The sequence below is a fragment of the Natator depressus genome, chromosome 13, assembly GCF_965152275.1.
Source record: "Natator depressus isolate rNatDep1 chromosome 13, rNatDep2.hap1, whole genome shotgun sequence".
Lineage (NCBI taxonomy): Eukaryota > Metazoa > Chordata > Testudines > Cheloniidae > Natator > Natator depressus.
The window spans coordinates 12,741,353-12,754,490 of record NC_134246.1 but is presented as its reverse complement, the minus strand read 5'-3'; the positions used below and the strand labels follow the sequence as shown (position 1 = coordinate 12,754,490).

General features: G+C 42.7%; 2 pseudogenes; both read right to left on the bottom strand.

Annotated features, from left to right (window-relative positions):
* Positions 1-12,551: 12,551 nt before the first annotated feature.
* On the bottom strand, positions 12,552-12,611 carry LOC141997932 (U6 spliceosomal RNA; annotated as a pseudogene).
* Positions 12,612-12,805: 194 nt separating this feature from the next.
* LOC141997919 (U6 spliceosomal RNA) lies at positions 12,806-12,862 on the bottom strand (annotated as a pseudogene).
* Positions 12,863-13,138: the final 276 nt, after the last annotated feature.

The following is a 13,138-nucleotide window of genomic DNA, read 5'->3' as shown; positions in this document are numbered from 1 at the left end:
GCAAAAAGCATTCAGCAATTCCCCGCTGCTGGAGCCTTTCACTGAGGCAAGAAAAGGCCCTAAGAAATTTACATGAAAAACGTACATTGGCATAGCTACGTCTCTGAGGAGTGTGAAGAATCCACACCCCCTGAGAAAAGTAGCTTTCCCTACCTACCCCCTGGTGTTGACAGTGCTGGATTGATGAAAGAATTCTGTCGACCTAGCTGCTGCCTCTTGGGGAGGTGGATTAACTACAACCACAGGAGAACCCCTCCCAACACTCTAATGAATGTGGTAGTGCCAGTGTAGTGTTTTAAGTCTGGACATACCACTATTAATAAGGTGCACCATTGATGTATGTATGTCTGTGAGGCAGGAGGGGTGTGATTGTTGGGGGAAGAGGGAACCTTCTCCCACTAGAGTATGAAGAAACAATGAAGAGGTGTAAGGAGTCCCCCTCTGAAAAATATCTGTCAGGCCAAGCAGATACACCCTCCTCAGGGATGGGAGAAGCAGCAGAGGTGGGGGCCAGAGACTATCTTCCACCTCCATCCAGAATCTAGCAGGCTGAGGGTACAAAAGGGTGTGGGGAGGGGAAGAGGAAGGGCCATCACCCAACCACTCTTAAAACAGAAGATGAGGGGACATACTTTTGTGGGGGACCTTCTCCACTGAAAAAATACATTAGACTGCGGGGGCAATTGTCCCTTCTGCCTCACTCAGATGCACAGGGGTAGAGAATGGGACCTTCTCTGAGAGGCCTACCTGTAGTTAATTAAACTGTGTATCAGTTGGATGTCTGCCTAGTTTATTAAGGGAAGTAGGGTAAGAGGAATGGGTTAAGGAAAGGACACTGTGGTCAAACATGCAGAGTAATGCTTTAAAGAATCAAGGGCTGTCATTTTTGCCTTTTAAATCCTCATTAGGAATTATATATGGTTTGATGTCTTGAAACATTTTAAAAGCGATCTCTGCTTTGAAGTGTAAAAGTGCTAAGCTCCCTTTAGAAAGTTTATATCAAACTAGCGCTGTCGTCCCTTCTCCTGTCCATAAGCCTACAACAGTGCTTTAAGGGAAATCCACCCCTGTGCAACATTATTAGGCAAATAATGGAGAAATGTATTCATAACTAGTAGATGAAAGACTGTGCTGTTGTATGGGTATAATTCATAAAGTTGTGTGTTTTTAAAAAAGGCAAAAATAGCTGAGAACTTAAAATGGATTGAATCTGATTATATTCTAAACAAAAAGAGCTCTCAGCTATGCTTATAGCTGTTTCTGTTGTTTCACACTGACTCAACAGACATTCTGGGCTTCAGAGGGCTTTTGGGGCTTATTCTTTTTGCTGATTGTGATCTTAAATGGGTGGTTGTGTTTAATTTGTGTCTAGGGGGTTGATCTGGGAGTTTTGTGTTGATTTTGTGAAGATGGCAGTTTGGCCCATGGGTGTGGCAGTGGCCAAATAATCCCCTATCTGTGCAGTCCCCTTCATACAACCAATGTGATGATTGCATGCAAATTAACTGTAGAGCAAAGGTGGTGATTGGTTGAGTTACCTCTGGTATCACAGTGGCCTAGGACCCTAGTCAAAATAGCTGAGCATTTTAAAATTGGATGGTAACAGACCACAAACACTAATGACAATTCAGCCTGGTGATATTCTGAAAAAAAAGAGCTCTCAGCCATGGCTGTTACTGCTCCCATCACTTCACACTGACTCAACAGACATCTTAAGCATCAGAGTGATACACATTTATGGAATGCTCTTATATAGATAATTATTGACTAGGGGGGGAAATGACAAAATTTGCTCCACATCTCACAGCAAGGTATTTTGCCGGTTCTAGTCCTAATATCATTATAGCCTGTTGCTTTGCATTTACAGTTTATCAAAGAATCCCCCCAAAACTTGTGTCTTCATGCAGCCCGTCACTCTCACACTTGTCCTTTTCAATGGAAACCACAGGCTGATTCGGAACTCAGCCAAACTGGTCTGAAACTTGAATAGTTCCATTGATTTCAATGGAGTTACCTGAAATTACACCAGTGCAAATGAAACCCAAGTCCACTTCTCTTTAGTGTAGTGTGAAAGCCTGTTAAAATCAGAGTTATTCTGCAAGCTTCTCCCACATGTGAGATTTGTGCTGAGACCATCAGATAGCTTGTTTGCTCCCCTGCCCATTATTAAGAATTGGAGGAAATCCCGTGTTTTGTTCTCTTTATGTTTTCGGTATTTTCCTTATTTTGATCTCATGTGGCTGAATTCTGCCTTATTTGGATGCTGGTGGCTGGTGCCATGTTGGAAAGAAATAGTAAACAATCTGAATTTGGATGCGATTCATGTGGTTCCCTTGCTGCAGGGTGAACTGGCACATATGTCTGCTTTTCCCTTCGTTGCTTTCTTTGTTGTTCGCAATATATTGGGGTAGGTTGTCATAGCAAAATGCTGAGACTGGAGTACGGAGTGTGTTTTTGAAACTCCTTAGCAAATTGGTTATAAACAAATGGAATCTGCTGACTTGGGATCTTTGGCATTCGAAATTCATATTGCCAAATACCATTTAATGACACCAGAAACATCAAGCAGAGGCTCTGATCCTGCAATGAGCTCCAGCAGACGGACTCCTGTTGAAATCAGTGGGGCTGTGGGTGCAGGGGTCAGTTTGCTCTAAGCATTTTGAAGTTATACTTATCAGCAAGTTAAGTATTTGATATAGTTGCCCTTATTTATACATATTATATCTCTGACTGAGTTTGGAAACCTCATCCATTTCACACTGGGAGAACTATGGTAATTCGGGTTTATAGCCCAGACCAAATTTCTTTCTCCCCCCTCTCCAGAAATTCCAGGAAATATTTTAAGCTAGTGGTTCCTCAACTTTCTTCCTTTGAAGCATTTTATAAGACAAAGATCTTCTCACCGAAGCTGCCTGTGTGCCCGGAAAACAAATACTAATTCTTTAATTGTTGGTCTATAGAATGAAACAACAGGAAGGGCACTGAGGATCAATAGTCAATCGTGGAGCAGAGTTTGAGGAAAAACATAGACCCTGTGTATTTGGGCAAAAAGAGTATTTAACTTGATTGAAAACCATACTTAACACCCAGGTTTGAGGCTGTAACACAACTAGCTCAAAAGCGTTAAGCTGCATCTAACATGTGTGTTACAGGATTATTTTAATTGATTCAAGCTAACTCAATTCAGCTAACTTGATGAAAAAAGCCCTTTTTCAGCCCACATAGACAGGACCTAACCTATGACCTTGTCTACACAAGAAAGCATTTTTTAGTATAACCTTGAGTGTGATTTTTAATAGAGTTATAGCAGTATAAATCCCTGTGTGAACACTTACTTTAGTATCAGGTTTCAGAGCAGCAGCCTTGTTAGTCTGTATCCGCAAAAAGAAAAGGAGTACTTAGTCTCTAAGGTGCCACAAGTACTCCTTTTCTTTTTAGTATCAGAGTGTCTTTTCAGATTACCTTGTGTTGCTTGGAAAGGGGTTTAAACCACAACAACAACAAAAATCCCCTCTTCTGCTGGAATAAGTGTGTCCACACAGGAGGTTATACTGATATCATTTTAGACTATAACTAGTAAAAGTTTCCTATGTAGAGAAGGCATAAATTAAGCTATTGGGGGAAGGGAAGGGCTATTTGTTTAGCTTTGGTTTCTTTGTTGCCCAACTCCAGGCAAAAATCAGCTTCATTTGAAAAGATAGGAGATGGTAACAGGGCTAGATTTTCGGTAGATGCAGGCCGATGTTCCTATGAATGATTGCAGGTGAATACTTTCTTTTTTTAAGGCCAATTGATACATTTGTCCCCAAACTGATAAACCTAATTCCTCTGTCCATGCAGTTCAGCCAAAATTCCTATTGAAGTCTCAAAGATTAGATGCTATACAAATGAGTTTTTCTTCATAGTCACTTTTCATTACGGCTTGTGAACCACAAGGACAAAATCCCATGTCTCATTATTTGGCTTTGTTACCGGAGGGATGCCACAGACAATAGAAGAAGAAAAAAAGAAGACCACCACCTATGAAAGTCTTTCCCTCCCCCGCTCTCTTTTGCTCTCTTTCCTGGCTGGTCAGCAAACTTTTTATGCTTTGACACCTTGGTTTTTATCTTCACTAGCTATTGGCTCGTGTCCCCTAATGATTTAAAAACATTTGGGGTAAGGGTCTAATTTTATCCAAATCAATTCAAGTTTTCCTAAGTTTTTGGCATTTCATTGAAGCATGACTTGTAACAGAACTGAACATATGACAGGTTATACTGCATGGTAGAGGTTACTCAGAGCAGTATACAATCATTGTTACTATTTGCTGTTCAAACCCAAATGGTTTCTTTAAGAAAATGTCTAGGAAAATCATTGAAATAAATCCAGCTTATACACTTGGGGTTTAATATCCTGTCCCCTAGACCTAGTGCCTAAGGCTTAAAATGCTAACAAACCACCCTTTCTTATGAGATGCTTACGTTCTAAATCCTTTTTTCGTTTGTAGAAACATCAACAAATGCCTTGGCAATAAGGTACAAGAGCTTACATGTTCTATATGGGCTGCATATATATGAAGCAGTTGAGAGAGGATTGCTTTTATGCCTGTGCCTGACAAAAGCAGTGTCTTAAAACATTTAGTCACGTGAAATGCATTCACTGTCAAGACCAATGGTCAAAACACATTTTCTAATGCTAATGCTAAGGGACGTGTTGTAAGGTTTATTTTTAAATGTCAGGGTATGGAAAGGTTAAAAATCTGTGAGTTCACCTATTTGTGGGCAGATATTATGCTGTGGTTGGGACAATTTATATATAAAGTTGATGTATTTTAGTGTTCCATTAACACCCCACAATGCACATTGTTACTATAGTCTTTTGTGTGATTCATGAAAGCTTGACACAAACAGAAAAATACTGGTGGAAAAAGGCAAACAGCTATTTGAAAATAAATGTCATATTTTTGTGTTCTAAAATTGTGCCTCTATGGCCAATTGCTGTTGATTGTATTCATTAATATAGAGATGTAGAGTGGGTTCTTTTTTATGTTACAGACATAGGATCCTTTACATAAAGTTGATCTCTCTTTCTTTTCATTCCAACCTGAAATAAACTCTTGTAGATAAAAACTTGTGTAATGTGAAAGAACTGTTGAAACACTATTTCTTTGGACATAAAATCGGACACAATGACAGTGTGAAACTGCTCACTACTCAAAAATGACAAAACTGCAGTAACTTCAAAGGAATGAAAGGAGTGCCGGAGGGGAATTTTTAATTAAAATTAGATAACCTGTATGAAAAGCATCCAATTTGTAGTCTATAAAAACATTTTGGAACCACAATTCTTCAGCCCCAGGACTGTAGCTGTAACAATTATCTCGAGACTTTTCACAGTGGAATCACAACATGTGAATTTTTTAATAAGTCAGTCTGCAGAGTAAGAAAGTTTCTGACAATGGAGTGCAAACATACAGCTTGCATTTCTATTTTTTGAAGACATGAAATGTTGAAGTCAAATTCAAGCTCCTCGTTAAGAGTTTCCCATCTCTGCCGAGAATGTGGTTTTAAACTGAGTGAACGGGCCTGTGCTCTGCGCTTATAAACTGGTTTGGGTTCCACTAAAATGATTTGTGCTAGATGTATGTGACTGCCATTATTTGTGTGTTAATCGGAAGTTCTCAACCATGGTCGTACTGTGCAGGCACATCTTAAAATGGCATGGTCTCCTGGACGCTTCCCCTACAACTGCAGTTCTTCAAGCCAATCCCCTCTCACCAGGGATTGCATAACAACCCCATGACAGAGTTAGCAATTGCTTACCTGGAAAAGTAACATTAGCAAGCACCTGTGTATGTTCAACTCAGCTGCATCTAGTGTGGTGATGAGTGCCCTGCCCTTCTATGAAAAAGTTAATCATGCTTTCTCCTCTTTCTCTTTGTGACATCTCTCCTTCCCATTGGCTTTGAGTAACTCGGCTTGGAGCAAGGAGAATGAAGTGCTCTGCTGATCCCATAGACCACCTTCTGTGGTTTAAGAATTGGTGATTTTGTTTTTCTTAGTAAGGTCACTGACTGTTGCATTAGTAACATTTTCTGAAGTCAGCACAAAGGTAAATGGTGGAAGTCCCATCATCTGAGTCATTTAAAACTGGAGCTGGCAAAGCACCAGCAAATATACCATAGAGTTAAATCCTGAATTTCCAGCTGATGGGATTGTGTCTGAGCTAGGTAGATGAAGCAACAGGCAGGCAGAAGATAAACAGACTTACAAATAGTATGGAAAACAAGGATAGTACCTATCTGTGTGTCTGGAAAGCTGAGTAGCTAGTCACTGAACTAGATGATCATAAAGGAACTTTCTGACCTTACAATCTATGAATCTATGAAATCTGGGAGGGCGTGGAGGACCCTGAAACCAAATAGAAGGGATAGTTAGTTGATTTCCTGCCATTACATAGGAAATAAAGAGGGTCGCACCAATCCCCTGTATCATTCACTCAGCCTGTGTTTGGCTTTGGTTTAGGATGCTTCTTAAATTCAGGTTGAGGCTGGTTTGATGTTTCACTCTTCAAAGCTGTTCATCACCTAGCCCTTCATGTGGCTCCGGTGGCCAACAGTAGTTGGCACTAGGACTATGTGATCTGTCTGAGCTTTCAAAATAACAGCCAAGAATATTAATCTTTTCCAAAAGGAATCTGAGGTAGATGCAGGGTGGAAGAAGAGTGTTGCCTCTTCTGTTTTTACGGGAATGTTTTCCCTTATGGATGGTCATTTTTACCCTTGAACTCAGCCTAATTCTGTGGCAGTTCCATTATCAGAATTCCCATTGACTGAAGTCAAAACAATTCCCAAATATGCTGAAGCTACAATGCCATTTCCCATAAATCCAGCCATATAAACAAGGGAAACATGCCAATCTCAGACTGTTCTTCAAACAAGACCAAAGTGACCTGCAACATGCAATTCCATGCTCTCTATTCCAGTAGAATCACATGGTACTGTAGAAACCTGAATTGAGAGCTGGGAAGAGAACCCTGGAGTCCTGATTCCCAGGCCATTAAGCTATGTCTACACTGCAGGTGGGAGCAAGCCTCTCAGCCTGGATGCTTGAGCTAGCAGGCTACAAATAGCAATGCATATGTTGTGGTTTGGCCACCAGTTCAGCCCAGGGGGTCGAGCTGCTTCTTGGGCTACAGCAACCACATTGCTATTTTTAGTATGCTAGCTCAGGTGGAGCTAATGGGAGGGAAGGGAGGCTTGCTCCCACCTGCAGTGCAGACATACCTTCTGTCTCCAGGGATCAGTGCTACAAAACATAAGTTATTAGATTCTTGGAATTTGAGAGCAACAGTAAATAATATGATGCTCTTCTATGGAACCTTCCATCCGAGGACCTCAAGTTGTTTTACAAACATGAATTCATTCATTCCTCAAGCCATTCTTTGCGATAGGTACTACTATGTTTTATGGCTGCGTAAACCAATGCACGGAGAGATGAAGTGACTTGCTCAAGCTAGTTATGTAGCTCAGTGGCAATAAAGCTTGGTGGAAAACCAAGGGTTCCTGACTCTCAGTACTCCCTGCTGTAGCCACAATAACCCTACTTAACAATAATTTGCTTCTCCTTTTGCAAAACTATTTCCCACTGGAGATCTATGCAAAGTGAATTACGAACAATACCAAACTCTTGCAACCTGTATATTTTTGCATTCCCAGCTAAGGAACGCAAAGGAAAACATGCAAAGGAAAGCATAGGATGCGAAGGAAAACATAGGACAAATCTTTCTGGTTCCACTTAGCAAAGATAGCCAGCTAGTAACAGTAACCTTTCCTCATTCCTCAGTAACATCCTGCCATAGTAGGGTGTGAGAGCAGAGATTTGAAATCAGATATTGCCCAAAATTTTGTAAAAAGGCAGTCTTATATCCAGCCTGGGTTGGAGGAAGGACATTGCAACAGCTGATTTCTAGAATCTATGGTGCTGTGGTAGGAGACAAGAAATCGGATACTTCATGGAAGAGACAACCTTCACCTCAACAAGAGCTAAAATGTGGCAGCCATATTAGTCTATGGGTGCCCTGTGTTGGCTAATCTATGAGTAACTTCAACAAGTGATTATGCTCTCTTATACCCAGCTAGCAGAAAGATTGTCAGGCAGACAGGGACTGAAAGGAAACAAGAAGGAAAGCATTGCAGCTTCACGCAGTACTATCGCCACCAGGCTGTCTTGGACGCTGCATCGTGGAAGAGCTGCTTTCGTTTCTGCCAGGGTCTCCATAATAATCATGCCAGTTGATGCTGATCTGGGGATGTGTTGAGCCTTTGCATTCTCTGGCTACATCCCTTTGACAGCCAGAGCCAAAAGCTTTTTTGGCACTTGTAGACTCCCAGACAAAGGGGAAGCTGTTGGCATTTGGTCCTCATGCTCCTTCCTGATGACCTTTCTAACATAAATAATGGGTGAATCTGCCCCTTGTTTTAGTTCACCCAAAATAGAAGTGGCTAATCTTTACTTCAAGATGAAATCAATTTGGATTCATGTAGAGCTGTCAGCATAAGTACAGGCCTCTCTCCTTAATCCTACCCTTACTGAAAGGAGTAGTTGAGTCAAATATTTATCTAACCTTGCATTTAACCAGGAAACCCAGCTGAGATAAATCACTTTCTGCCTGAGAAAAATTCGGGCAGCCTTCTGCTGTGACACTTTTGAATGACACTCTGCACCCTGGCCATTTTTTTAAAAAGGGTTTAGTCACACCCAGAAATGGGCACACATTTTTAATTATCTTTCTTTCAGAAAATGAGTGTTGTTATCCAGGGAGATTTAAGAAAATTCCACGTGTTATTTGAAAACTAATAGCTAAATATGAGAGGCTGTTAAGTCTTTTGTGCACATTGTACATCCTTTTCCTTTCCCCGCCAAGCGCTCTCATTTTTACTCTGCACCTTGCATCTCTCACCTGAAGTAAGTTTCTCTCCTTCTCATTTTAATCAGGAGAATCGTTTTTCCCCTATCCGTAATAGTTCGATGGTTAATTACCCCTTTCAGCATCCATCTCCAGAAATAATATATCTGATTTGGCTTGTCCTACTTCTTATAAGTAGCAATCTATATCTTATACCTTACAAGGGGAGCAGCAGGGACAAAAACCTAACTTGTTTTAAGACTGAGCTTGATAAGATTATGGAGAGGATGATATGACGAAGTTGCCTACAAAGGCATATGGCCAAGCTGCAACAGCTAGTAACAAATGTCTCCAATGGCTGAAGATGGGACACTAGATGAGGAGAACGCTGAATTACTCCAGAGAATTCTTTCCCAGCTGTCTGGCTGGTGGGTCTCACCCACATGCTCAGGGTCTAACTGATCTCCATATTTGGCTTGGAAGGAATTTTTCCCCCGGTCAGTCTGGCAGAGACCTTGGGGGTTTTTTGGGCCTTCCTCTGAAGTGTGGTGCATGGGTCACTAGCTGGTTTAATCTAGAATAAATGGTGAATTCTGTGTAACTTAAAGTTTTTAAATCAACTCTTGAGGACTTCAGTAACTCAGCAAAAGATAAAAGGTCTGGTAAAGGAGTGAATGGTTGAGGTTCCATGGCCTGTGATGTGCAGGAGGCAAAGGTGCTGACTTACCGAGTTGCGGGGGGGTGATCCACCCCCACTGTGCCCCAGCCCCAGCCTGCTTCTTCCTGCCCCCACTCCTTCCCCACCCCACCCCCCAGCGCCTCCTGCATGCCCTGGAACAGCTGATCTGCGGCAGGGGAAGGCGCTGGGAGGGAGGGGAGAAGCCGATCGGCGGGCCACTGGAAGGTGGGAAACGCTGTGGGGGAGTGGGAGATGCTGACCTGCGTGGCTACCAGTGGGTGCAGAGACCCGCTGTTTTTTTTTCCATGGCACCCTGGAGTACCCATGGAATCGGCGCCTTTGGCAGGAGGTCAGTCTAGATGATAATGATGGTCCCTTCTGGCCTTAAAGTCTGGGTCTGTGTGTAAAATAAACTGAATCACTGGAGGTTAGTGAGAAGTGGGTATGTAAACCTGAGACAAACTCAGTGCAGAGGTACTGTGGCTTAGTGGCCTGAGGATAGGACTGGGACCTAGGAGACCTGCGTTCTATTTGTGGCTCTGCCACAGGATTTTTGGGTGAACTTGGGCAATTCACTTCACCTCTCTGTGTCTGAGTTTCTCCATCTGTAAAGTACTTTGAGACCTACAGATTAAAAAGAGTTTGGAACAATCATTATTTTATTATTAATATTTTCTTTGGGTCAGATCCTGTTTCCTTCCCATTCCTTTCCTTTTCTTTTAGTCTTCTTCTAGCTTTTTCTTTACTAGCCTTTTATTGCTAAAACTTCCCACCATTGCTGACACTTGTGCTACTCCATGAGAGATAGCAACAGTGGGAGTGCTACTGAAGACTGGTTTGAGTGGCCACCAGTGTTTTGACCATCATGCCATCTAGATTTGTTCAGAGCAGGGTTACAGGCCATAGTTGTTGCAACATCTGGGAGCCTGTCTACATGAACACTTCCATGCTTGCTACCACAGATAGAGACATATGCTGTCCTGTGCAGGAGCGGACCCCTTCAGTTCAACTGCAGAATTCACGTGTGACGGGTTGTATCACAGAAACCCTCTTGGGGCTGCCAACTGATGTGCCAAGACTACTTCTGCCCCTGCTTTCCCTGCCCTCCCAGCCTGGGAATTCAGTGCCCTGCCTGGTTTGAGCCAGACCCACTAGCCTGCTGCAAACCTAGACCCAGGTCTCAACCATGTCCCCTAACAGCTGTAGGCTTAATTGAAAGCAGGTTAAGAAGTGTTCCTGTCTTTAACACTCAGATGCTCAACTCCCAATGGGGTCCAAACCCCAAATAAATCAGTTTTACCCTGTATAAAGCTTATACAGGGTAAACTCATAAATTGTTTGACCTCTATAACACTGATAGAGAGATATGCACAGCTGTCCCCCCAGGTATTAATACATACTCTGGGTTAATTAATAAGTAAAAAGTGATTTTATTAAATACAGAAAGTAGGATTTAAGTGGTTCCAAGTAGTAACAGACAGAACAAAATGAATCACCAAGCAAAATAAAATAGAACACACAAGTCTTTGTCTATATACAGTAAGAAAACTGAATACAGAGTAAAACCTCACCCTCAGAGGAGTTCCAGTAAGCTTCCTCCTACAGACTAGTCTCCTTCTAGTCTGGGTCCAGCAATCACTCACACCCCCTGTAGTTACTGTCCTTTGTTCCAGTTTCTCTCAGGTATCCTTGGGGCTGGAGAGGCTATCTCTTGAGCCAGCTGAAGACAAAATGGACGGGTCTCCCAGGGGTTTAAATAGACTTTCTCTTGTGGGTGGATACCCCTCCATCCCCCTGTGTAGAATTCCAGCTACAAGATGGAGTTTTGGAGTCACGTGGGCAAGTCACATGTCCATGCATGACTCAGAATTTACAGGTAGCAGCCATGGTTCACATGCTACCTTGAATGTCCTCATGTAGACTTCTTATGTGGATTGGCGCCTTCCAAGATCCATTGTCCGTTAAATGACAGGTTTCAGAGTAACAGCCGTGTTAGTCTGTATTCGCAAAAAGAAAAGGAGTACTTGTGGCACCTTAGAGACTAACCAATTTATTTGAGCATGAGCTTTCGTGAGCTACAGCGTCCGATGAAGTGAGCTGTAGCTCACGAAAGCTCATGCTCAAATAAATTGGTTAGTCTCTAAGGTGCCACAAGTACTCCTTTTCATTGTCCGTTAAGTGCTTGTTGCCTGGGCACTTAATTTGCACATTCGTTTCTCAAGAAGCTGACCAAATACTTTACTAGGGCTACTTAAAAATCAAGCAAGTACACAGCCAATATTCATAACTTCGAATGTAAAAATGATACATGCATACAAATAGGATGAATAGATTCAGTAGACCATAACCTTTGCAGAGAGATGTTACATGGCACTTTGTAGCATAAAACATATTCCAGTTTTGTCATATATACATTCATAAGCATATTTCCATAAAGCCTTATGGGGTGCACCATCACACCATGCATTTTCACTTCTGCTCTCTGTGACCCCTACAGCTTTTCTAAAGTGGTTCTAAGGTGTGAACATTTCCATGTCATTGAAAAACAAGGCAGATCCTCTCTTTAAAGCTTTAATCAACAAAATAACCATTTGCAATGGCTATGAATTTTTCCCCTTTACATTTCTGAAATGCTGGATCAAACTGGTGAGTCGATGCAGATTCAGCTGTATCTTTGACTTCCTTGGGGTACATTTTTATAGTTGCGAACATGAGGTTCCTACATAAATCTCATTAACATATAGCAGGTGTGATATACCCAGGCCAGCTGGGTACAGCAGAGTAGCCTTATTGGGATCCAGGAAGTGGGCGGGCAAAGCCCGCCCACTGCTAAAGGATCCCCCCCCACCCGAAGGGGGGGGTCCACAGGACCTGGAAAACCAATTAATTACGGGGGACAACTAATGAACAACAGGGACGGGAGTGCGGTCAAAGGGTCAAACGAAGGGAACTGGACGGGGACACCGAGCAGAGGACCCCGGACAAAAATATGGAACGCTTCACGAATTTGTGTGTCATCCTTGCGCAGGGGCCGTGCTAGCCTATTGGGATCCAGGAAGTGGGCGGGCAAAGCTCACCCACTGCTAAAGGATCCCCCCCACAGCCTAAGGGGGAGATCCACAAGACCTGGAAGCCAAGTAATTACGGGGGACAACTAATGAAGAACAGGGACGGGAGTGCGGTCAAAGGGTCAAAAGAAGGGAACCGGACGGGGACACCGAGCAGAGGACCCCGGACAAAAATATGGAACGCTTCACGAATTTGTGTGTCATCCTTGCGCAGGGGCCGTGCTAGCCGAAGGCAGATATACTGGCCACTGGATTAACAGTTTTCTGTTCCCTGACTGACCAGAGCAGGGGCTGCTCCAGGCTAATGAGAACACCTGACTCCAATTAACCTGCAAAGAGTCAGGTGAGGCCATTAAGCTAATGTGACCACCTGACTCTAATTAAGGCCCCTCTGATAATATAAAAGGGTTCACTCCAGTCAGGCAGAGACGAGGTGTGGCTGAAGGGCTGGTTAATGAAGACACCCTCAAGTCATTGGTAAGGGAGCCCTAAGGTAAGGGAG